Source organism: Castor canadensis, chromosome 7 (assembly GCF_047511655.1).
Source record: "Castor canadensis chromosome 7, mCasCan1.hap1v2, whole genome shotgun sequence".
Classification (NCBI taxonomy): Eukaryota; Metazoa; Chordata; class Mammalia; order Rodentia; family Castoridae; genus Castor; species Castor canadensis.
In genome coordinates this window covers 131,487,796-131,513,402 of record NC_133392.1, presented here as the reverse complement: position 1 = coordinate 131,513,402, position 25,607 = coordinate 131,487,796, and the positions used below count along the sequence as shown (strand labels likewise).

The 25,607-nt window shown below is 47.9% G+C and overlaps 1 protein-coding gene across 2 annotated transcripts in view; it reads right to left on the bottom strand.

Moving 5' to 3' along the window:
- The window catches only part of Hivep3 (HIVEP zinc finger 3), a 118,603-nt gene that overhangs the window by 91,499 nt on the left and 1,497 nt on the right, over positions 1 to 25,607 (bottom strand). For both annotated transcript variants that reach the window (XM_020167989.2, XM_074080436.1), the window contains exon 2: positions 235 to 429. The gene's annotated coding sequence lies outside the window, so the exon portion shown is untranslated. The remainder of the gene's footprint in view (positions 1 to 234; positions 430 to 25,607) is intronic.

Sequence of the window (25,607 nt, the reverse complement as noted above, 5' to 3'; positions counted from 1 at the left end):
GGGCAGGATTGCATTTGGGGAGATAGCATGGGGAACAGTGGCAGAACCCTGGCACCCAAGACTCACTCCTGTCCAAGGCATCCCAGGGACTTCCACAAGAAACTCTCACAGAGGCTTAAGGAAAACAATGACACTTATACAATAATAGCAACAACATATTTTAAGATGAATAGCAAGTTCATGCCCCACCAAAATGGCACCCAGCAAGTGCACCCAGTGACAGTTACTTCTTACCTGTGCTGAAGGCACCACTTCCGATGGCCAAAGCTGAACCGCTGTTCTCTTTGGAAGCCAGCGTTCATGTCCACTCCTGCTACAGCCGCCTCCTCACACGCCGCCCTTCCCTCTGGAGGGGAGAGCTGGCTTGGCTCGTAGCTCTAGAGGCTCCTCCATTGCTACTGAGAGGTGGCTGAGTGTGTGCCTCCAACCCTGCAGGAGGGGCGAAGGGTGAAAGGCATAGTCAGAGAATTTTCTTGATCAATTTTAGACACAGAGCAATTTCTTCCTGGTCCCAAGAGGCACAAATCCCCCACTCCTCCCAAGCTGCTTTTTGGGGGGGGGGCAGGGCCTGATCCCCATGTCCCTCAGAGGGACCATGGGATAGGGCGGCCTTGGAACCCATCACACACTCCCTTGCACACAACATTGAACTTCTCTGAGCCTCTAAGTCTTCACCAGTACGGTGGGCGGGATCCTAGACAGCCCTCAAGGTGTTCTGCTCCCTGGTGAACAATCCCGCTTCATCCCAGGACTGGGAACATGATAGGTGACTAGGCTCTGTTCTAGGGTGTAAATGACCTTCAAATAACAAGATCATCCAAGGCCTGAGCTAATCAGGAAAACCCTTTGAAAGTGGAGGTTTTCTTTGGCTAGTTACAAAAAAGGAAGAAAAAGATTAGAATTTTTAGGAGTCAATGTGTCCTTTGCTGCTGGAAGGTGGGAAAGACCTGGAAGCAACCATTAGGAACTGAGAGTGACTACCCCATTGATGACCAGCAAGGAAACAGAGCCACAGTCCTACAACCACAGGACCCTGGATTAACAGAATGTCCCCAAGCCTTCAGATGAGAACTCAGCTACCAGCACCTATGTCAGCCCAAGCAGAGCCCAGCCTCTCCATAGACTTCACTCTACAGAATAGAACTAACAAGTGGGTGCGGGGTCAGCTAAACAGCAGGACAAAATGGACACAACTTGTAAAGGTAACTGGTATTCTGGCAAGAGTGAGGATTAGCTACAATAATAGAGACACAGGAGCACACTAAATTCCATAAACCACCAAACAAAACAGTGTTTGGGGCCAAGGAAGCCCAGGTCAGGGCGTGAGTTCAATAGTGTTCACAGAGTTAAATGGATGGATTGATGAGCATTGGTTTTTAATAACTTGCTTAGCAGGCTGCTGTGGGGGTCAAGTAATAAAACACAGAAGACAGCACTTCCCACACCAGAAAGCCTGAGTTTTCCTGCATAGGGCATGGCATGTCACAGATGCATGGTGCCTTGGTTGCCCGGTTTGTCTTCTCAGGTGGGATGATGAGATGCCTAAGTTTCTAGGTCCAAGACACTTGAGTTCAATTCCCTGCCCTTCTCCTTATCATTCCTGAGGCTTTGAAAAGTTGCTGTGCCTGAAAAGGGGACTAAAAATGGTGACTACCTCCCAGGGTTTTAAAGAGTCAGTGACTTAAAGGGCCTAGAACAATGCCTGGCACATGGTCCAACTCACATAATTGCTTTGGACTTTGTCCGAGAATGGAGTCCACTAATCTGGGCCTGAAGCAACCCACACGCAGGTCTGGGCATTGTCCCCTTGCTCCTTCTGGGCACCATGCTTTATACTAACCCAGCCTTGGACTAGTTAGTGCTTAGTGTTGATTGCTACAGCAGCACACACAGGTCACCTAAGGCCCTCGCTGTCCTCCCATCATACCTGTGATATTAACGCCGCCAGCCAGCCCTCCGCTGTGCACACCCAGGGCTGCATCCCACCACTCACAGTGGTGATGCTGGACTTGCTCTGTGGCCCCTTTCTACCATTTCCTGATCAAACCAAACCACCAAACTTATCACAACTCCAGCTTCCTGTCACTCCCAGATCTGATCTTATGCACTCCAATTTTACTGAAAAATGGTGGTGCTTTATTCCTTCCACCTATCTCTCAGAACATACTACTCCACAAACACAGGCCACAATTCCCTGCCTGGGAGCCTTTGCTTAGGAAGACCCCTCCAACACAGCCACATCTGCCTGGCCTAATCCTGCCCATCTTCCCTCTGATGCCTTAGCCAGCTCCCACAAAGCTGGACATGAGTTTTACTTCCCAGGAATGTGCATTTGCAGTGCTCCTCTTGAGATACACAACGGTGTCCATGGTGCCGAGTTGCCAGGAGCTGGGAGACTAGACCGTATAAAGCACAGGTGGGTCAGTGCATCATTCACATTCCTAGCAAGCATCCCTCACAGAGCCAGTGTACACCAAATTAGGTTCTAATTTAACACACATGCAACTAGTGCCCATGTTGAGTCCGACCAAATGGTAGGCAGCAAGGATAAAAGACAGCCAAGATTCAGTCCCTACTTTCGAGGGGATCACAGTGTAGTTATCAATTCTGATGGTGTCTGAATGTGTGAAAGAGAGAACAAAGAGAGAGGATATTTCAAGCAAACAGAGAACTCCAAATGGCCAGAATGTTCAAGACACCACACACTGTCCTAGTGGCTGGGAAGGAGGGTCAGCGACAGCCACTGAGGGAGGAGTCTGGCAGAAGCAAGAGCAAGATGTTTTCTAGAGGGAGGAAACTGGACTTGGGCTGGCAGAGAGTGACATCATGGAATAGTTTTGATCAGTGAGGTAATGCCCTTGAGAGGAGGAGTGTGGTTGGAGGGGAGATGGGACTGGCAGAAGCAGGGAGACTTCTGTGGGAACACAGGAGCAAGGCCAGCATCACGACATCACTCACCGCTCCAGTCTCCTCCCCAGTGCAGGTCAGAGAGCTGCCCTACCACACCTGTACCTGGTCACCTGAAAACATCACACACCCCTTAGGTTGTAGATGGCAAATGGGACCCATTTGTCTACCTCTTCTCCACTAAACACTGTAGCAATTAAAACAACAAATATACAAATAAGAACAGATCCACAGTAGCACTGTTGGCCAGAGAGTCTGAGGAAACAGGATTGGGCTATGCAAACCCTAATCAAAGCTAAGCTTCCCTAGCCTGTGCAGGGAATGTCCACTGGCCAAAGCTCTAGAAACTCTCTTAAAGGCAGGGACTGAAACCCAGGGATAAAAGAATCCTCTGGGTTGCCAGAAACCAAAGTGGAAGAGACAGAAGGCACTGAGAACCAAGACCACCCACCCAACCTGTTACGGCCTTCAGCATGGCTTTACTATTGCAGGAGCCTCTGGCAGATGGCCTAACTTCACCTCACAGAAACTTCCTGAAGGATTCATCCACTCTTCATCAGCAGCTATGTCCTAATATTTTGTGCATCTCTTGCCTTGCCTCCAAACTCCTTCCCTACTATTTCCATCCACCCTGATCAAACTCCTACAATGGCATCCCCGCCTAAAGGAAACTTCCAGTCCTCAACAAAGCCAACCTCGCCTTCTTCTTCCCCCAACACATAAGAGCTCTGTGGAGGTGCTGCTCTCATTTCCCAGGTAAGTGATGACCTCAGCTTGACCTCACCAATACGCTGTCTTGATGGTATTTGGGGAGCTGGCATTTGACAACCTTTACAAAAACGTTGAGAATCAGACTGACGTTGGCCTTGATAGCTGCGTCATTGGCTTATAAGGGCAACAGAAAAAGACCTCAGAGCTTTGAGGGGAAAAAGGGTTAAAACCCTGGATCTCAGAGACAGCTACTAAATAGGATGCCACCCTCTTATTTATTCTAAAAGAATTACTCAAGGAATCACTCCAGCAAAATAAGAAGTATACTAGAAAAAGTAATTCAAGAAACAGCAAGGAATAATAAAAGCAGAAAATGTATGTCATCTAAATAAATGTCCAAAATAACAGGCTCATCTTATTGGGAATTTGGTATCATTTAATTCTTGACATGAATAGAGAGTTATCTTTTATTTGAGGGTAGCTATTTCTAGAAGAAAAATAAGATGCAGACCTTCTAAACAACTGTGTGAGAGAGAGAGAAAGTAGGAACATAGAAAATTCAATTAATTTAGGAAAGAAAAAAATAGACAGGAAGGAAAAAGTATAATAAAAGACATAAAGTAAGATGACTAAAATAAGGCCAAAACATAATAATGAATATAATGATATGAATAAATTAAATTACCCTAATTCTAAGTTAAGAAACCAAGATGGTAAAAAAGAAAAAAGTTCAGCCTTATGCCCTCTGAAACAATACACTCAAATTGATAGGGCTAGGATGTAGCTCAGTGGTAAGAGCACCTCCTAGCATATGTAAATCTCTGGGTTCCATCCTCAGCACCACAAAAAACCACAAGCCTGACATAGTGGCTCGTGCCTATAATCCTAGCTGCTCAGGAGGTGGAGACCTGGAGGATGATGGTCCAAGGCCATAAAATTCAGGGCAAAAGTTCCAGAGACCTCATCTCAACCAGTAAAAGCTGGGTGTGGTGGCAGGTACAAGTTATCTCAGCTATAGAAGGAAGTACAAATAGGAGGATGAAGGTCCAGGCTGGCCCAGGCATTAAAGGGAGCCCCTATTCAAAACATAATTAAAAGCAAAAAGTGCTGGGGGCATGGCTTAGGTCGTTGAATGCTTGCCTGGCAAATGCAAGGCCCTGTGTTCAAACACCAATATGACAAAAAGAAAGAAAAGAAAGGATGAAACCAAAGAAATGGGAAAAAAAGACTAATAGGCAAAACAGTAAAAAGAATGTTGGAAAATCAGTATTAATCTCAGACAAAATGCAAATGTCAGTAAAGTGGGAATTTCATTTTGTTAAAGGGCCTATTTCTGCAAGAAGACACCAGGTTACGAAGCTTTATTCTCCGCTGGCCAACAGGGCCACGAAAGGAAGAAGACGATGTACTCTTAGAGCCACAGTGGAGGAACAGTGAGTGTTATCACTGTTTAGATGGAGACTGGGGAGGATGTAGAGGTGCACTTCAGCTTAGCTTCATACATATTCAAGAAATAGATAAAATACCTTTTTCCCCACCCTCCCTGAACTAGACTGCAAGGAAATCTCACATTCCAATGAGCCCAAGATGAACAGACACTAGCCAGAGCTAGAAATGAACAATTAGCAAAAATAAAGATAAATAAGTAAATCATGTGCAGGACAATTTAAAAAAAATACTTTTCTGAGTAACTCATGAATCAAAGAGGACAGCAAAACTGAAATTGTAGGACAATTATAAATCAAGAATTCTATGTTTCAAAATTAGTGGAAACTGAGAACCTCAAATGCATTATGATAAAAAGAGAAAGACTGAAACTAAAAGAATTAAGAATTTCACTTAGAAAACTGAAAAAGAACAAAATCATCTAGAAGGAAGAAACAAATAAAGTTGAAAACAAAAATAAGTCAATGAGAAAATGACAGCAGCCACAACAAAAGAAATATAAAGCCACAAACTGATTCTCCGAGAAGACCATCAATGGACAAGTCATTGGCAAATGTGACAAGCAGTGAAGAGCAAAATCACAAAGAAGCGTTCAGAAAGTGAATGTAAACTGAAGAATGAAAAGTTTTAAATTTTAAATATGACCTTGTCAATGCATTTGAAAATTGATGATTTTCTAGCAAGTTCCAAAGTATAAAGGTGAAGGAGAGGAAGAAAAACCAAATAGACCAATGACTATAGAAGAAACAGAAAAGGCTGTCATAGAGGGAATTCCAAATTAGCAGAAAGAATGGATTATTTTCAAAGGAGCTGGAGGGGCTGGAAATGTAGTTCAGTGGTGAAGTACTCGCCTACCATGTGCAAGGCTATGGGTTTCACCTCCAGCACTGTAAGAAAACAAAAAGAGCTGGGACAACTGTCTGTCTGCCTATTTGTTCAGTAAATATTTACTAAGTGCCTGCCATGCTTGTTCTAGGCACTGGGGATGCAGCAGTGAGCAAAACAAAGGACCTTGGCCTTCTGGAGCTGTGTGTCAAGCCCAGGGAAAAGGATAATAATCCAGTGGTTAAATAAATGACATGGCAAAAGGTGGCAAGTGCCAAGAAAGAAATTAAAACAGCAAAGTGGAAATGCATCGTGAGGGAGGATGGAGAACCCCATCTAAACGAGGTCTATGTTTAACACCTACACAGGTATTTATATGGATCAAAGATGGAAGCAATATACAAGCAAAGCCATGAAAAACGCCAGGCTTGTCATGTGGACCAGATGAAACACAGCGTGTGAGATTAGCATGGACCATGACCCAGCACATAAGAGACACTCAATAAATGTCCATCCCTTCTTCAGTTAAGGGGAGACCTTCCAAGTCTCTCTTCCTCTGACTGTTGTTTTGAGGTGGGAGTCAGCCCTCCAAGTCTCTTGCTTCTTCCCTGTGTTCAGGTTTCAGGCTCTCCCTTTGCTGGGTGCTCACTTCAAATGCCCATGGGGTACCCTGAAAACTGTCACGTGTGCCTGGCCACCCAGAGGCAGTTTGGGATCCTTCCTGGCCAAAGTCTCTGGACAAGAGCTTCCAACTCATATGGCAGCTGGGTCACTGATGTCATGTATGAGTGAAGTATCCTCAGGAGGAGAGCAGAGGGAAGCAGCAGAACTCTGAGTCTCCCACATGGACAGACGGGTTTGGAGAAGCCGGGGATTCATCTTCCAGGAAAAAGAGAGGCAGTGCGTTGCCATTTGTATTGAGGATACAAAAGGAGGAACTTCAAGTCCAAGTGAATGGCTCCTGTTTAAGGACAGGCAGGAATTTACAGCCTCCCAAACTTCCCACTGGGACTGGGTGAAAGATTCGAGGTCTCCAGGCCCTGTGGGGACAGGGAAAGGAGGTGCTGGTGGTGAGGGAAGGCCCAGCTGGAAGCCAGCTGAGGCAAATGGTAGAGAGGCAGGAGGAGATGCAGGTGAGACCCCAGTGAGAACCACCAGTGCTCAAACATGGGTGGGGAGTCATTTCCTGCCAGCCCAACCATCCTGCATTGTGACTCTCTCACTGAAAGACCCCAGCAGTGAGCATTCGTCACAGGGACAGAGACGATCCTTCTCCCCTTCTTGGGCTTAACAGAAGCCCACAGGACACCTCGAATGGGAGTCCAGCTGACCCAGCTGAGGGACTTTGACAAGACCCTACTGACACTGGGCTGGAGCCCAGGGTGCAAAGATGAAGGAGAACTGGCCCTGCCTCAGGGTGTCCCAGAGCTAGTGGGGAAGCTGGGCAAGAAAACCGATTGTGGGCTCTCCCCCAGAGGCCAAGCCCCAGCTGCTTCCTGTCCCACCACTACCCCCAGGAAGGCTCATCAAATCTCCCCAGGTTTCAGCCATACAAGCCAGGGACAGGGAAGAACCCAGCGTGTGCTGGGGCCTCCCATGTACTAACATTGCCATTATATGGTCCCAGGTCACACTGATGTTATAGGCAGGATCCATCGTCACCACCTGACCACTGAGGAAACTGAAGCTTAGCACAGAGATATGAACAGCCTAGCATGGCAGAAGGAGAGCCTGGGACATTAAATAAAACTGACACCACTGCTCTTTGTCACTGGGTGGCCTCGAGGAAGTCATTTAACAACCCTGAGTCTCAGTTTCCTCATCTCTAAAATGGGAACAATAGCACACACCCTGGTGGGTGTGAGTTTTAAATAACGCAATCAACTTTCCAAAACTCATACCTGTCCCTCTTCCTCTTTTGGTTATTTATGATCTTTTCTTTCTGATCTACAATGATTTTTGTCTTCTAAAATAAGATACCAGATTCCATAGCAAGACCACTGTGACCTGTGTCACACACATAAAGAAAAAGAGGTTGAGACCCTGGGAGACCCCCGAGACTAAGACTCTCAGCCCCTGGCCCCTGGTGGGGGTGGGGTAACCAAAGCCCACTCTGAAGGTTGCAAATGGGATGTGTTCTTTGAGAGAGACAATGGCTTTCCGCACTCACAACAGCTGCCTCTTTAGCTCAGAGAGGAAGACTGGTGACAGGCCCCTCCGAGGACCCAGCAAAGTCTCTGGCCCAGAGTCCGACCTGCCCCCTCCTCACCCCCACCAGTTCAGAGTTTCACAGAGAGAAAAGGTTGTGCCAAAGGAAGCCATTTGCACAGAGTCCACTCAGCTGCTGCGGGCTCTTCCTCTCCCTGGACGTGTGGCTGTCGTGGCACCATTTTCCATAGAAAGTTTGCACTGCTTTAGCCTCTGCATGCTCACCACCTAGAAGCAGGCTATGGTTTCAAATCAGTGAGCCAGAGCAGCCTCTGGGACCTGTCACAACTAACATGGAGTGAGGGAGCCACGGCCCTTGTCAGAGTTGCTGCAGCTCTTAGGCAGCCCTGACCCTGGACTCTTAACCTAGGAACCTGTACAGCCTGGGATTCTGGGTTCAAATCCAGCCTTCTCCATTTCCTAGTTGTGTGATCACAGGTGGGAAGGTTATTTCCCTACCATCTCTGGGCCTCTGGGAGCTGCTCTGTAGAACTGGAGAAGAACCAGTGCCTTCTTGGCTGGGTCTGGGGGAGGACTCCATCAGTTAATCCTCAGAAAGGGCTCAGAGAGTAGCTGCCCCACGGCTTCAACACATGTCACGACATGTGAACAGAATCCTCTTTCCACTAGACCCCATGCCCAGCCCTCACCTGGACCAATACATAGCAGTACTGAACTCTCCCCACCAAGCTTACCCTCTGCATGGCCAGACAGACTGTCCCGGATACCCAGCTCTCATCACACTGTTCCCCACCCCAAAATAATCCAGCAGTACCCAGGGGTACAGCGTACAGTTGGATCTCCTCCATAAGCATGTCAGGCTGCATGAAGTATCAACACTCCTTGGCAATCCTGGCTCTTGTTTTCGCAATTCTCTCCACTAGGAGTGCTTTTCTTCTTTTCACTTCCAACAAATCCAACCCATCTGAACCCAGGTGAGCCCAGGTCATTTGCTGTTTCCTCCATGCAGTCCCCCATGAACCTATGTCCTAAGCGATCTCTCAGTTACAGTCCATAGTCTGCTTATGGGCTACAAATGGTTGCCGGCATGGCAGACACGCGACACGATCTGAGGGAAGGATCAGGATGTGTGATTCATTTCTGCATCACTCGCAGAGCCTTGAACACAATTGGTGACAAGTAAGTGAATAGACACTGAGTTCTCTCAATTTACTACCCCTGGGTGATGAGGGAAAATATTTGTGGGGAGTGAGTGAGGATGAATCAGCGGTCCACGGCATCTATATGCTCCTCTTAAAGGAGCCACAGCCGGGGGTGTCACACCACAGGGGCCTTCAGCCCCACCCCGCCTGGCTCCATGGAGCCCCATGGCCCAAGGCCTTGGAGGACTGTCCAGGCTCAGACTCTGCATCTCGCCCTGGGGCCCTGGAGTCTTCAGCAGTATCTACCTCCGCCTCATGTCCATATGTGACTCCCCTCCTTCTCTGCCCACTCCCTCCCCACGCTGCCCAGACAGGGCTTATGCAGCAAGTTCTGATGAAGCCATGTGTTCTTGACCACTTCTGACACCTGCTGACTGCCCAGAAGATGCTGGAGCTTCTCCTTCTCAATGCCCTGCCCCTCCACCCAGAGCTGTGATGCTCCAGTGACGACCCAGGACTGAGTATTTATCCTCCTGCAGGCAGCAGGCACCTGTTTGGCTGGAACAGCCCAGACCCAGGCCCAGAACAGGTCTTGGTGTGTGGGGCTCAGTGAGAGCTGCTGGTGATGGCTGAGTGAGTAACAGCGAATGCCCTCCCTTGTTGTTCTGCCTTCCATCACCTCATCCAGCCCTCACTCTCCAGGCCCAAGCAGTAGGTGGATGGGCTGGCCTGGGAGGTGTACTGTCCACCTAGACTAAAGGTGTTTCCCAGGGCACCTGCTGTCCCTCTGTCAGCACTGCAGCAACCAGAATACCCAGTGACCCTAAGGTGGTGGCAGGGTAGCTGGCACCTTTGTGTTGGCTGCGAGGCCTGGGAACCTCAAGACTAGCCAAGCTTTGGGTTGGCGCCAGATGCAGAGAAAGAAACCTGAAGGATTCCTCCCTTCTCTGTTTGAGATCTTCTATGGTATTGCCTACTCCCTGCCAACCCTGTTCCCCTCCCCAGACTATGCCACCACTTTCCTGTCTTCTTTTCCCTCCCCAGGGGCCAGTGGCCTGGCCCCCTACCAGGCTGTCTACCTATCTTGCTCTCCATAGCTAAACTTACAGAATTGTGGGGTAGTACATGGGGTGTGGAGGACCTGGATCTCACTGCCACACTGCTATGAACTGGTTAAGTGACCAAGAATAAATCACTTGTAGGCTTCAGTTTCCCCTTCCATCAACCAAAAGGCCCGAACAAGCCCATCTTCAAGGCCCCCTTTGGTTCTAACTCCCTGTCAAGTGGCTGGTTTCTTTACTAGCCAGAATAATTCTTCCCAGTTAAAGGGGGGGCGGGGGGAAGCAAGCACACAGAGAGGACTGCATGTCTTTCTCTGCTCTTACTAAAAGCCAGGATGTGTACCTAACTCTGGGAATACAAGTTAAGTTCCCTTTTGATCCCTGAAGGAATGTCCCCAAAGGGTAGCAATTTCTGTGTCCATATATACTAGAAGTTTAAAACACACTTGTGTATCTGTTCTGTCTTTCGAGCGTAATAGTTTAACATTAGGCCTAGATTTCTCTCACATTACAAAGAAAGTAAGACTCTAAAAGGGAGAGCTTGTCCAAAGTCACTCAGCTGGCATGAGGGAGAAGTAGAACTGGCTTCAAGATACTGCGGGAGCCCTGCTAGGTGCTGGCCTCAGCCGATGGGCAGGCAGGATGCTTTAATTCACCAACAGCACCCACCACTTGGATTGTCCACAAGCTTCTGTGATGCGTGCAGAAATGTCCAGAGGTCTGAGAGCACAGGGCCTCACAGTGGTTGCTAGGATGCCCCATTCCTAGAAGCCTGGTCTAGCGCTCCAGAAAGCAGGCAATTCTGAGAGCTGGTCTTTGTCCAGCAGGGAAGCCTTCATTCCTAAGATTCCAGCCCCTTCATCACCATAGGCCATCAAGCCTTTGAACTTAATTCAGGGCAACAGGAAGTTCTGCCCTGCAATACAGGACAGTACCTCATTCCTCCTGCCCCCAGGTCCTGCTGGTGGCAGAGCTCTTTCTCTGAGACTCCCAAAAGAGGGCTGATTGCATATGATCTGACCACCAAACAGAAACAGAGAGAAGGCAAGGGCCCAGAGTCCCAGAAGAGAAGGAAGGGCAGCAATCCTGGACTCTTCCAGACTGCCTTGCTCTCCCAGTTGTTGCCCACGGTCGTATACTGTTACTTTAAGAATATATTAATCCTGTCTTCAAGTCACATTGAAAACTCCTTAATGGATGCCCACATACACTTGTGCAGTGCATAACCTGCACACACCCTCAGCTTCTGACCACCCCTGCTTAGCTTTTAACACTGTTGCAATTAAATAACTAATTGCATAATTGCTTGTTCTCTCCTTACAGAATACACACTCTCAGGGGAGGACCAGGTCCTGTTTGTCTTGTTCCCAAGCTGTAGCCCAGCCCCTGGTACAGTGTTAACAGAGAAGAGGTACTCAATAAATACATGTTGGCTTAATAAATTCATTGTGCTCTTCACTCATGCCGAGTCTGTGGAAAATGGACCTGTGCTGGAGTGGAATAGACACTTGTGCTCTGGTCCCAGCTATCCACCACCTCTCATGTGCCCTTGAACAGGGCATTTCCATTCAGTTTTCCTTACTATAAAGTGGAGCACATGCAGGCCAGACTTTCTGTGCCTGATATGCCCAACACAAGGGTGAACACATTCTGCAATTCTGTACCTGGCCCCATACTCACACCACCTACCACCAGGCCCTAGTGGCCATGTCTGCCAGGGTCTGCCCAGACCTGGGCATATGAGAAGCACCCAGTAGGGCAAGGACAGGAGGGCCTCAGGGCCTCACGCATCACCACGAGGAGAGGAGTTACTGCTCCTGGACTGACTCCAGGACAGACAAGAAACTGACAGTGATACTTCCCTGGAAAATCTTTACTGGGCTGTATGGCAGTCCTGTAATTCTATAGCCTTGGAGGAGGAAGGCACAGGGACTTGCCCAGATCAATTACCTAGTGCCAGGGCTAGGGTCAAGCCCAGGCTTCCTGTGTGCAAGTCTAGATCCTGTAGCACAAAGTGCAGCGTGTGGTTCCCAAGTATGAGGCATGATCAGTGTCAACCAACAGTCGGAGGATGTGAAAATGACTTAGAGGGGACAGGACAGGAGCCTTCAGGCTGGGAGGACTAATGAGGGATGTGGGAGTGGGGGAATCTGGCTTGAGGGGACGACATTTGCACAGTCTGCCTACAGGAGGATCTGTTCAGGGCTCTAAAGAGTTGCAAGCTCACTGAGGGACTCGTCACTTTCCTCCTTATAGAGCAGCCTAGACAGCAGGGCCCGTGTTTGAAGCATCACCAGACAAAGATGAGACTGCAGAAAAGAAAACAAATGTCTACACTGTTCTCTGCTCTGGGGCCCTGGGTCCATTCCCCATACCCCTCCCAGCCCCCTGCTGCATCCCTGTATGAGTTCTGTAAGGCTGCTAGGACAAATCATCATCAACTTGACTGAGATAACACAAATTAATCATCTCAGGGTTCTGGAGGTCAGAAATCCAAAATGAGTCTCACTGGACTAAAATCAAAGTGTCTCAACAGGGCTGCAGTCCGCTATAGGGGCTCCAGGGGAGAATGTGTTTCTTCGCCTCTCCCAGTTTCTAGAAGCTTGCCTTGGCTCGTGGCCCACCTCAAAGTCATCAATGACTCGTTGAGTCTCACTTTACACTTCTTCTTCATCTAATGTTTGAATTATTATACCACTCCATGTAAACTTGTACAATTCAAATAGTAATCAAGGCCATCGTGATTACATTGGACCTACATGGTTAATCCAGCTGATTCATGGGGGGCATTGTCTGCTGCCACCCTGCATGAAAGAGGTTCAGGAAGAGGCAGTCCAGGATGAGGAGGGGGAGATCATGGTGGTGGGCAGGCCTGGGGAGTGAGGCAGCAGACACACACACACACACACACACACACACACACACACACACATACACACACTGAGTGCAGCATCAGAGCAGCTTCTCAGCTGCCTGCTCAGTACCCATCACCCTTGCAATCCTCGTTGTGTGTTTCCACACTGGTTGGGCACAGACAGTTTCCACAGTTACTGTGGGAGCCGGAGCGGAGCCAGAAATAACCCCACTGAAGTGGAAAACATCCCAGCCCCATGCTCTGCAAGCTCTCTCACTCCACATTCCCACCTGTAACAGAGGGCGGGGCCTACAGGGGCTTAGGAAGCAGTCTTCCTGCAGTCTTCCTGCAGCCTGGCTCTGGGGAGGGGATCTGACTGCGGGTTGGGGCAGGCACTTTCACCTTGCTGAGCTAGCTCGGAATCTCCTCCTCCCCAGCCACATGGGACTACCAGGTCCCAAATGTTCCTCTTGTCACCAGACAGTTGGATCCACTGGACAGAAAACCAGGACACTCTCTGATCCTGTCCCCCTCAAGCCTCTGGGATATGACTGAGCCCCAACCCAGGGGGCACCCTGTGTCCACAGAGGGGAGCATCCAGAGATCAGTTCTCACAGGCCCAATGGGTTCCCAGCTCCTAAACCCACCTACCTGTCTGTCTTCCCACTCTGGGAATCCCATCTAAATAGCTTGGCTCAAATCTTCCTCCTCCTAAGAGTTCCTGAGAATACTGTCACAACAGAACAATTTGATGAGCTGTGTATGTCTGGGTCTCACCATGTACACCACTTGCCTATATGACACCCTTCTCTATGGCTCTGTTAATCCCCTCTAGGGCCATTTAATCTCTCACATCTCATGTTCTCCTATCGGTCTAAGGAAAACTCAAGTGAGTGTGCCTTCTCCAAACTGGGCTCACACTAAGTATTCTGCATGCATTGACTCATTCAGTTCTCACCTTGACTCCACTGCTACCATCCCCATTTCACAAAGAAGAAACTAAGATTCAGAGAAGGGAAACAATGTACCCAAGGTTACAGAGCCACCACACAGCAGAGCTCAGATGGTACCCACCAGTGCCAGGCTCTGATGATGCCTCAGGCTGCAGCCACCATGTCACACTTGGTGGCCAGGGGAGGAGACACACAGATGATCAATGATCGAGGCTAAATGAAATGTTTCCAATTTGCCTCCTGCAAAGCAGCTTAGGCTGCTTACGATGACTCCAGTTTTATCCCTTTGTTATCTATTGGGAATTCAGTGTAAGATTTTATTGGCATTAAAAAAAAAGATGCAGGGTTTTGGGGAGGCTGCACTACTTAAACGTTTGGAGATGGCTGACTGTAGCCAACTCCAGCCTTTTACCTATGACAGGATCAAGGTTGGGAAATGGAAGAGACTTGCCCAAAGGCAAGACCTCCCCCGCTGAAGCCAGAGAGTTCCACCTGTACCTCCCTCCTACCTATTCCTTGAGGGAAAACCCATTGTGTGCCCCATTCAGCTCTTTCAGCTGCTTGGCACAGAACCCAAGCATTGTATGGTGTGTGTTCTGGATCCTACTCTCACAGTGCCATGTGCTTGGTGGCTCTGTAGCTCCCAAGCTCAGTCCCCTTGACCTTGTCTGTACTGTGAGGACATCTGTGTGGGCAGCAGGTGCATCTGGGTGGATGAACCTGACAAGGCACAGATCTGCTCTGATCAGTCATGAGCAAAGACACGGGGATCACGGATGGCAGTGCTGGGCCCGGAGCCACTGCCCCAGGGAGATGGAAAGAGCCCTATATTTAGAATCAAAAGCCTCAGGCAGAGTCTCACTTCTGATGCTCACCACTTTGTGGCCTTGAACCACCTACCTGACTTCTTTTGAGTCTTACTCTGGGGTATAAAAATGCCTCCCGGAAGGAGCTGGTATGAGTTGAAATGAGGTAACAAGTGTGGGAATGTGGGAGGTGTATGAATGGCCTGGGCTGTCCAATCCCAGGTGCCACCTGATCCCACAATCTGAGTCTGTGGCTGTGGGGCAGGGTTGGGGACTCTGTACCCCTCACCACCACAATTCTATTGCAGGTTCCCAGTGTAACACACTTGGAGAAATCCCGCTAAAAAGCACTCAGTGTGTGTTTGCTAAATGGATGAATCTGAGAACATCTGCTGAGCTGCACATGGCTGCAGGAAGACATGGGCCGGAGGAAATAAGCAATTTTCTCCAAATACATTTCCTGTGAAGTCCAAATGCTGGGAACTGGGTTGGGGCTTCTAGGACAGGGAGGATGATGCAATGACAGCTCCCTTCTCCAAGGAGCTCTTCCTTTAGCTACATAGGGAGAGACCTGGCTGAAGGGCCACACACCATGGTGCATGGTCCAAGGCAGGAGAGATGCTCCTGGGAGGCAGACCCCAGGAGATGAATTCCAGAGCCCATTCCCTTCAGCATCTTCATGAAGACAGGAAAGAAAGAACTGAAAATATGCTCATTAAATCTGCATCTGGCACCCGATTTGGCAGGGTTGCCAAAATTCTGTAAGACTAGAATTAAATTAGCAAATTGGAAGTAGAATGATTTAAGCAGGCATGATGGAATTCATCAGAGCCAGGTGGAAGCTAGTGGGGGAAGGGGACCAGGAAAGCCCACATCCCCGGGGGTGGGAAAGCCTGGCTGTGAAAGGAAGCGGAAAAGAAGCAAGCGGAGGAGCAGACATGATCTACATGACCAAGGTTCATCCAGGGATGTGGTCATGGGGAGAAAAGTACTGCAAGGTAGCCCAGGGCTAGGAGACAGATGTGGCTGGACAATACCTACGCTGCAAGGAAGGATAGCCCTTTCTTCACAAGCACTCTAGAAAGAAAGAACTCTGGGCGCTGCCAGGAATCCAGACAAGGCAGGGGTACACACTAGGAGGAGAGGGACACAGCATCATGGTGTTTGACACTGCTGTGTTTACTGAGTCTGGGAGAAACACCAGGTGGCCATCACAGGGGCAGAAGGTGGCACAGACTATAGAGAAAGGAGGAGATGAGACACATCCACTGGGCACTTCCTAAGTGTCAAGCACTGTGTTAGATGTCTGTCAAGTATCATCTCATATAATGGTCACAATCATCCTATACCCGAGAGTTTTCTTTTTCTCTTTCACTTTCTTGGGCTTTCTTTTTTGTTTCCTTTGTTTAAAATATGTATTTATTTTTTGCAGTGCTGGAGATGAAACCCAGGGCTTTATGCATGCTAGACAAGGGCTCTATCACTTAAGCTACACCTCTAGCCCTTTTGTTTGTATTTTGTTTATGAGATGGAGCTGTGCTACCTTTGTCCAGGCTGACATCGAACTTGAGATCCTTCTGCCTCCAACTCCTGAGTAGCTAGAATTACAGGTATACACCAAAAGTCCTGCATATGAATATATATGCATGTGGGGGGGGTGTATATGTGTGTGTGTGTGTGTGTGTGTGTGTATATATATATATATAAATACAGAAGTATTTAAGGTAAAAAGTGGCCAACCTCCCACCCCGGCCCCTTAATTCTCCCAAATCCTACCTCCACTCATGGTTTACTGGGTGTTTTCTAAGGCAGTTTCCATGAGCACACACAGAAACATCTTCATGTACACATACTTATTTAACTGTTTAATTTTTCTATGTGGAAATGGGATTGTACTAAACATCACACGGAAACCTTCTTCCAGTTAAGGATGTGTTGTGGATATCCTCCCACGCAGGCCTTATAAGTTCTCTCTCTCTCTTTTTTTTTAAAGTGGCCACAAGGTATTCCATACTGCAAATGCACCATAAACTGTTTAAGCATCTCCCCTGCTGGGAGCAATTTTTCTCTACAACAAGCAATGCTACAAGGGAACGCCCTCATATACAGTACTTGTGTGCATATCCTTCTCTATCACTAGGAACTGCTGGATCGAAGTAGGTACTTACAATTTTTTTTGATACCAGATTAGACTCCCAAATCCCTTTGGCCCTTACCAGTACATCTTCTGTATTTTTTTAGACTTTGGCCATTTATAGACAAAATAATCTCATTTTAACGTAAACCTCTTAGTAGCCTAAGGATCTGTCATATGTTTATAGGCCATTTTTACTTTGTGAGTTACCTGTTTATATTTTTGCACATCTAAGAAATGTGTTTTTTTTTTTACTTAATTGATGAAATTCTTTTCATGAATAATAACAACTAATATGTCACTTTCTGTGCACCAGGCACTGGACCAGACCCCTGGCAGATGGCAACAGCAGTCTGTGTCTATGGCCAAGGAGATGGAGACTCAAAAGCTAGGATCGCTTGCTTGAGGTCCAGCACGGCCAAAAGAAGGGCAGGCCAGAATCTAGGGTGTCAACCCCTCCATTTGCAAATTGGTTGCTTGTGAAGCTTCCTCCCACCCCTTGCTGCCTAACCCATAGAGAAAGAAAATTCCTCCTTAGAATTCTCCTTTCCGTTATTTATCATTTCTTTTATGTGTGCAGGTCTTTAAGAGACTATGGTGCTCACATGCCAGGTAAAGAGACCGAAGTTCAGTTTTTGATGAGAGGTTATCATGAAATGAAATGGGACCCTGACCCTCCTATGACAACCACATGCCTGGGGATTGCTGGAGGAATGGGGGACAGGGTTTGTGCATGGGAGTGAGAGCCAGGGAATAAGGTTGAGCAGGGCCTAGGCTTTAAAGAGCAGGCCAGTCCAGAGGTGTGGCTCAAGTGGTAAAGCACCTGCCTCGCACATGTGAGGCCCTGAGTTCAACCCCAGTACTGAAAAAAAAAAAAAAAAAAGGAAGCCAGGCAGTTGACAGGACCCAGTCCATGAAAGGCTAGGACCGGGGGTGGGTGACGACCAGCTACCTGTCAGTGTAACAAACATACCTGCCCATATGCAAGTTCTGGGAGACCCCATATGCAAAGCCACACTCCACAAAGGCATTTTTAGTCTTTGCTGGCATTTTTAAATGAGGTTCTTTTTGAACTCCCAAAACACCACTGTCACATGTGGGTTTCTGGGTTGCAGATCCACCACTAACTTGTGACATGAGCTGGTTACCCTTGTTGTGATGGACACATGCAATACACTGCTTCTGCCACCTAGGAGCACAGCACAACGCAGGTGGGAGGAACACTGCATGCCATTTGTCACTCTTCTGAGAAAAAAGAAATTAAGTTCACAAAATAAGGAAATGTGAGAAACTGACAAGCTAAAACTAACAGGCAGAAAAAAGTTTTAGATTTACTGTGTAAACTTTTCTTATACTTTGTAGCTTTGACCTCACGTAACTTTAGTGTTTCCTAAAATGCTTTTCTGCAAAACTCTAATTCAGCCACTTACATGCTTACACATAGGTGTGTGCATATGTACACACATATATGCACACATGTTCTCTGATCAATCCATCTTGGAAAGTTGCACACAATACCCACTTCTCACACACTCACGTCACAATACTCACACACCTCTTTGCAGATTTCTGGTGTACTTTTGCAATTTAAAGGCTCTGAAAAGTCCTGCAATATAAGATCTTTAAACTTCCTCCAAGGTAATTTGGCTATAGGACTTGTATTTTCTACCTATCACACATCTTTACATCCTGTGACACTTGTGTTCTACAAATACACCATAAGAAATGCTGAACTTTTTATTTCACAAAAGTAGAGCTTGCTTAAAATAAAGACCCCATTTTGGAACAGCTATCCTATCTTTTTAAACTCTAAGTGCTAACTGCCAGACCCATGCTGATGGTTTCCTGAGCACCTGAGCATCTTTTGCCTCTCCTGACTTTCAGGGAGAGACCATATCTAGGCAAGGATGTGTGGAGTGACCATAAGCCCTCTGGAATCCACGGGAGACCTGGTCATTTAGACAGGCTAAGCTGTGTGGCTCAGAAGTGCAGGGGAACCTGGACCAATCACAGCTCTGGGCTCGATGGTTTTAGCCAGAGGGTCCCCAGAGAGTCACCTAAGCCAAGTCACTTGTTTTGTGAATGGGGAATCAGGGCTCAAACCTCAGAATCTCTTGTTCCCTAGTCTCTTTCCTTCATCCCATGGGGTGCCTAAATGTGTCCTACTGTCACGGAACAGCAGATTATCAGTGTTCTGACTACCTGGAACCTCCTCCTGCGTAGCCCTTAGTGGCTACAACTCATAATCACATGATACAGCTCTGCAAATAAAACTGGACTTCCACCTTCCTGTTACAGCCACAAGTGAAATCCAGTTAGTGAACTTTCACCAAATGTACAGGGCATACTTAGGACAGCCTAAAATATAGGTTCTGTGGTCTACTTGACATTCACTTTGAGGGCAGCTCCAGGGAAGATATCTCAACTTTCCTCCACCATGGTGGTTATAGGCACTGGTTTATAATTTTACTTCTCATGCAGACTACTCGAGGGGGCATGCTTGGAGTGACCAGCTTGAGCAGAGATTTTAATACTAATGAACTTTTGTGGCTTTTCTAAGTGACCCTGAGGGGGAGGACAGGTGGTAGGAGCTTATGTGGAATCATTAATCCATTTTTAAATAAACTTTTATTTTGGAATAATTTTAGATTATTAGGAGAAAACTTGCACAGCTAGAACAGAGACCCATGTGCCCTCCTTCCAATTTTCTGTGAAGTTCACACCTTACATAACAAATACAGTTATCAAAATGAAGACATTGCCATCGGTACATAGCTAGTAACTAAACTGCAAATTTTATTCATCTTTCGCGTTTTTCCATGAATGCCCTTTTTCTGTCCCAGGATCCAATCCAGGATAGCACATGATAGTTAGTCATCGTGTTTCCTTGGTTTCTGGATTTATTGTTGTTTGCAAGAAATAGGCACCACTGTCTACTACATGCCAGGTGGCGTGTGGGATGCTATGATGGGTCCTAGATGTACTGCAGGGTCAAAGAGCAAGTCTCAGCATGGGGGTCCTCTGCCCCTCACTGTGGCACAGTCCTAGGCTTGTCACTCTGCACACACAGCATTCAGATTTCCCATCCACAGTGTGGCAATGACCTCTCTACCTGGATAGAGGGCTGAAGGAGACAGTCTGTTGGTCAGGCATTGGCAGGCTCAGAGCTCTATCCAGGGGCTGCTCAGTTCTTACTATTAATGTTATTATAACCATCGCCATTAAGTGGACTTTATGTCCTGTTTCCAAAGCAGGACAGCCTGCAGTCTAAACTGTCTGACTGAGTTGATCATTTCAGCTCCAAAGGAGACCTTTCTGTAGACGTCCGTGGACCCCAGAGAGAGGAGAACCATTGAGTTAGTCTATCTATCCAGTTCTGCACTCCTCCATAGTGATGCTCACACCACCCCATCGGTGCTGCCTTCCCTGACCATCCCAGGCGGAAGAGACTGGGAAGCATTCCACCCTTGGCCCTCTCCACCTTCATGCCTACTTTCTTGTGCTCCACACACTTACCCTGTTTGACATATTGCACCCTTCCCATCTTCCTTTGCTCCTGGCTGCCTCCTTCCTTCCGTCCCTCATAAGTTCCAAGACAGTGCTCACTATCACCTGTTTTGACACCACTGCACCCCAGTGCCTATGACAGCACCTGATTCTTCAGAAGCACTCAGTAAACATTTGGTACTCAGACGACTGACTTCTCAGCTTTACTCTGCAGCCTCTTGTTCCTGGTTACTTGAACAAAACCCTCCCTACACTGTTGAACTCAAATAAGAAACAAGCTACTTGGGAAGCAGGTGGCTCAAATCCTTTTGGGTTTTCTTTAAAAAAAAAAAAGCATAATGTCTGTCTTTTAATTTAATTCAATGCCATTAATGTCCCTTCTCCTGCCTCTTGTAAGCTACTCTGCCAATTAGAAACCGCAGCCTCTTCCTGGTCCATGGCCTGTCTGCTGACTTCTCTCACAATCAATTGCAACACAGTGCAGGCCAGTAAGGGCTGGTAAGCCCACCACACTCAAGAGCCTACCCCATTAGTGGGCCCAGTGAACACCTGCACATCAAAGGCCCACAGACTTCTCGGGATAGAAGAAACCCAGGGGATCCCACAGCCAGCCTGCAGATGAGGAGACTAAGCTTCAGAGAGGGTAATGAGTTGACAACTCACTTCATGACAGGTCCAAGAACCCAGGATGCCCTGCTGTGTATCCTGGCTCTGATTCCTTCGCTGGCTGGAACCCCTTCCTCAACTCCCTGCCCCTTCTACCTAGAGGCATGTGCTTATGCCCTTGAGCTCTAATCTCACTGGCTACCTATACCTGATTGACTTGGTACTTGAACTTGGAAAGCAATGGCTGGAATTAGCTCTCCCAAAGCAGCAACATGGAAGAGAGCAAAACTCAGAGCCAGACGAAAGAGAAACAGGGGAAGACCTGGTGAGAGCCGGTGCTTTATATCATCATCTCACCCAACACCCCAAGTTCCCGGCACAAAGGTGCTATAGCCACATTCGAAGGGAGGAAAAAGAAACAGAGAACTTAAAAATGCAGCCAATCCCACAGCAAGTAAGTGACAGAGGCAGCACCCAAGTCGAGCTCTTCCCGGTAGAGAAGCCTTTGATCTCCGCCGATCTCCTCAGCAGAGCCCCTGAGAGACCAGGGTTCTTAGAATAAGGAAAGATTCCTCTGACAAAGTCACCAGAGAGACCCCATTCTCAGAATGAAAAAACTGAGACTTGGAGAGGGAGAGGAAATGCAACCTGCCAGGGACCTTGGCTTTCCTGAGCCTTTGCCTCCCTGCCTGTGAGTTAGGAAGACTCACCCTGGCCTGCAAGGTGGCCGTATGCATTACAGAAGACCCCAGTGTCAGATATCTTATTAGATACCTATGCCTGGCATGGAGTAGGTGAACAATAGACCAGGAAGATGTTAATAATACAATGAGCCCTGGGGCTTATTGGTGCTTGGATTTGCTGGACTCAGGGCTCCTGAGCTTGGGAACCCTCTCTTAGCACTTAGCCCAGGGCTGAGGCAGCAGAAGGATCAATCTGCAGTGGACACACTAATGAATGAGAGAAGGAGGTGCCACCTCGTGAGACTCCCAGGTATTCACCCTCGGCTGCCCTACACCTTGGCCTCAGACTGGAGATCAGGATGATATGGGTGAGCACAGCCCTAATTCAACACTGACCCCCAAACCTCCTGCCCCCTCCCTGAGCTGCTGATAGGTCCGAGGTGTGGGAAACTATGCTGGCCCTGGTCCCCATTTGGCCCTCAGCTCTGGACCAGAGCAGAGCTCTACAATGAAGAGATGGAGGTAGTCAGCAGAACTGGAAAGTCTTTGGGCCAAGGACTGGGGATCATGACATGAAATGTACCTTCCTCCCAAAAGTCTGGCGTTTAAGGCAAGCAAATTGGTTCATTTTATTGACCCCTTTAATAGCAGTCAACTCACCAACACTGCCGTTTTTATTATTAGCATTAATTTTCCATAACCAAAGCTGAAGCCTCCTGGGTTATTGTTCACCTACTCCATTCCAAGCACAGGTATCTAATAAGGTATCTGGGGCCCTCTGTAATGCATATGGACCCCATGCAGGTCAGTGTGAGTCCCCCCACCTTTCAGACTGGGAAGCCAAGGTTCAGGAGAGGAAAGCCAAGGTCCCTGGCAAGTTGAAACTCTGTGGAACTTCTTAAATTGTGTGCCTACCATGTGGCTGCCATGGGCCTGGAACAAGTGGGTTCGAGCCACAGCTAAGGACAGATGGAAACGGAGGCAGGCAGCCTCCTGCCTGACTTCCTGGGACCCAGCTCTCTGGAATTCTCACCCCTGGCAGAACACATTGCACCAGAGACTTGCTCCATGGGGCCAGATGCCATCTCCAGAGACTGTGAGCCAAACAATGAGGGCAGAACTCAGAATGCTGGTATTCAAAGTTCTTAGGTGGGTTAGGCATGGTGGCACACTCCTATAATTTCAGCTACTCAGGAGGCAAAGACAGGAAGGTTCTCAGTTCAAGGCCAGCCCTGACAAAAACATGAGATCCTATCTGAAAAACAAACTAAAGCAGAATGGGCATGGGCATGGCTCAAGTAGTAGAACACCTGCCTAGCAAGCATGAGGCCCTAAGTTCAAACCCCATTACCACCAAAAACTAAACTAAAATAAAAGCCCTCAGGTGACAGTGACAACCTCCCCGCTCAGTGAAGAACCACTGCTCTCAAATGCTTAGATCATTTTTTCACATCTATACCCTATTTTGAAAATTCCAAAATGCTTCTTATGAAATCAGTTCATTGTTTTGCAAAGAACATCATGCCTCGAACCCGAGGTCTTCCAACTCTAGGATTCTTAACAAAGCAACAATAACTCTGATCATCCACAAAGGTAGTGTGAAGGTCTGCTTTTATTAAGCCCTGGCAATTATTCCCAATAGTGCGATGTTTATGGAAAGAACTCTGGACTCAAAGTCCTGGGTTTGAGTCCCAGCTCTGCCCTGCCCTAGCTGTGTAACCTTCAGCAAATAAACTCAACATAACAGTTACTAAGACCCTACTGTGTACCCAGAGCCCTGGGCTGAGCAGACTGGGATACAAAAATGAATGGGTAAGTCACAGTCCTGCTTAGCTCTGAATTCCTCACTGTAAGATGGGACCCAATATTCACTAAGTGCCTACTCCAAGCCAGGCCCTTGATTTGTGCACCGGTTCTCACTTGACCACACCTGGAGTCTCAGAAGGGCAGTTCTCCTACAAGCCTGCTTTGTAGCCAAAGATGCAGGGACCCAGGGCCATTAGGTGGCCTGCGTGAGCCTGCAGCAGCATGTGGCAGTGTCCGAACTCTCTCCACGCCATCTCTCCCTCCCTTCCCTTTGGCAGATCAGTCCACAAAAGGGATAATAGGAGAGAGTGCTCTGCAGCCGATCAGGAACCGCACAGAAGCATGACATCATGGTTATTAATAATGGAAGCAGCACAACCACTTCACGATCCCTCCAGATGGACCACCTGAACTGTCTCCTGCAAAAGGAGCTTGGATTCTATCCTACAAGAGTAGAGCTGGGAGGGGCTCTACCACTCTCCTCATTCCTGGGGTGGGATAGTCTGAGACATTAAGCATCAGCTCAGGAAGCACACCATTTGGACTCTGTGTTTGTGCAGGATGATAACTAGGTCCCAGACCGACACCAGCATCCAACTCCTCACCGCACAGGGTGTTGCCAAGAATGACCAACTGCAAGTGCATCCTCTTGGCGCTCCCTCAGCCTGGCTCCTTTCTGCTGCTGGTCCTTTGTACTTGCTGCTCCTCTGTCCAGAATATTCTATGCCCAAAGCTTTGCACACTGTCACTTTTTCATTATTCAGGTCTCAGGACAAATGTCAACTCCTTAGAGAACTCACAGGGCCCCAGGTCTTCCTTCTCTGGTTCCTCCTCACATCCTCTGGCTGCCTGTTTCAGTTTCCCCATAGCATGCATTGCCTGGCCCATACTATTCATCTCTCCCTTCCCACAGGAATGCAGTTTCCTGAACAGAGAGGTCAGACAGTTTTCACTGTGGGAATCCCTCGAATGCTGCCTAGGACCCAGAAGGCCTTGGGAAGCACCTCAGGATGTCCCCTGGGATGCTGACTTGGGTCAGAGCCATCCTAGGCACTCTCTCACTCATTTAGTGGGTGCTTACAGCCCATTTCCTCTGCTGCATTCTGCCAGGTGCTGAACACCAGCCCTCACAGTGCTTCCACAGCTGATTAAAACAAACTGGACAGTAGAGCCCAGAGGCATCCCTTCATATGTGGCCAAACAGTAACTCAGCAACATGGGCAAATGTGGCAGAAAAAGCAGGAGACATTACAGACATGTGGTATTGGATTGACACTGCAGTGGCTTCCCATACGCTCAGTATGCATCTTGGAGAGCTAATGCAAGCATCCCGTCGATTCTGGGAAAGTGGGGACAAGGGAGTTCTCTGATGACTGACTCTTGGCTACAGGCTGGGACACAATAGGATGGATATGTGTGGGAGAAAGTGGGTGTAGAAGCAGATATGTGGATGTGACCAAATGCATGGGATGGAGTGCATGCATGTATAAAAGTGAGAGTTTGTGTTTGTGTGTGCATGTGGAGGGCAGGCCTGTGTGTAGAAGTGGTGGTGCACACACGTGTGTGTGTGACAACTGTAGTACTGTCACTGAGCTCTTCACCACAGGTGAAGATCTGTTTGATTTTTACATGCTAAAGTCCCACAAACAAATGGATAGTAAGTACCTGATCATCACTTAGATCATTCAGCAATAAGTCATTTAAATCTTTGTGCTTACCCAAGACAGTCTTTAGGGGCCCACATGAAGCAACAAGGCTGGGTCCAGAATAGAATTTTCTCAAGTTCTGGTGTTTTGAATTCAGTGAGGTTGGAGGGCTGGATGGAGAGTCTGTGTTCTGGCCCCTGTTTTATCGCTAATTACTGGATCATCTTTTAGGACATCTTTTAGCTGTGTGATCTCAAACGAACCACTTAATTGCTCTGGGCTTCTGCTTACTCTTCATTTAAAAAGGACATTTAGAATGTAGCGCTCAAAGTTAGTTTGCAATCACTATGG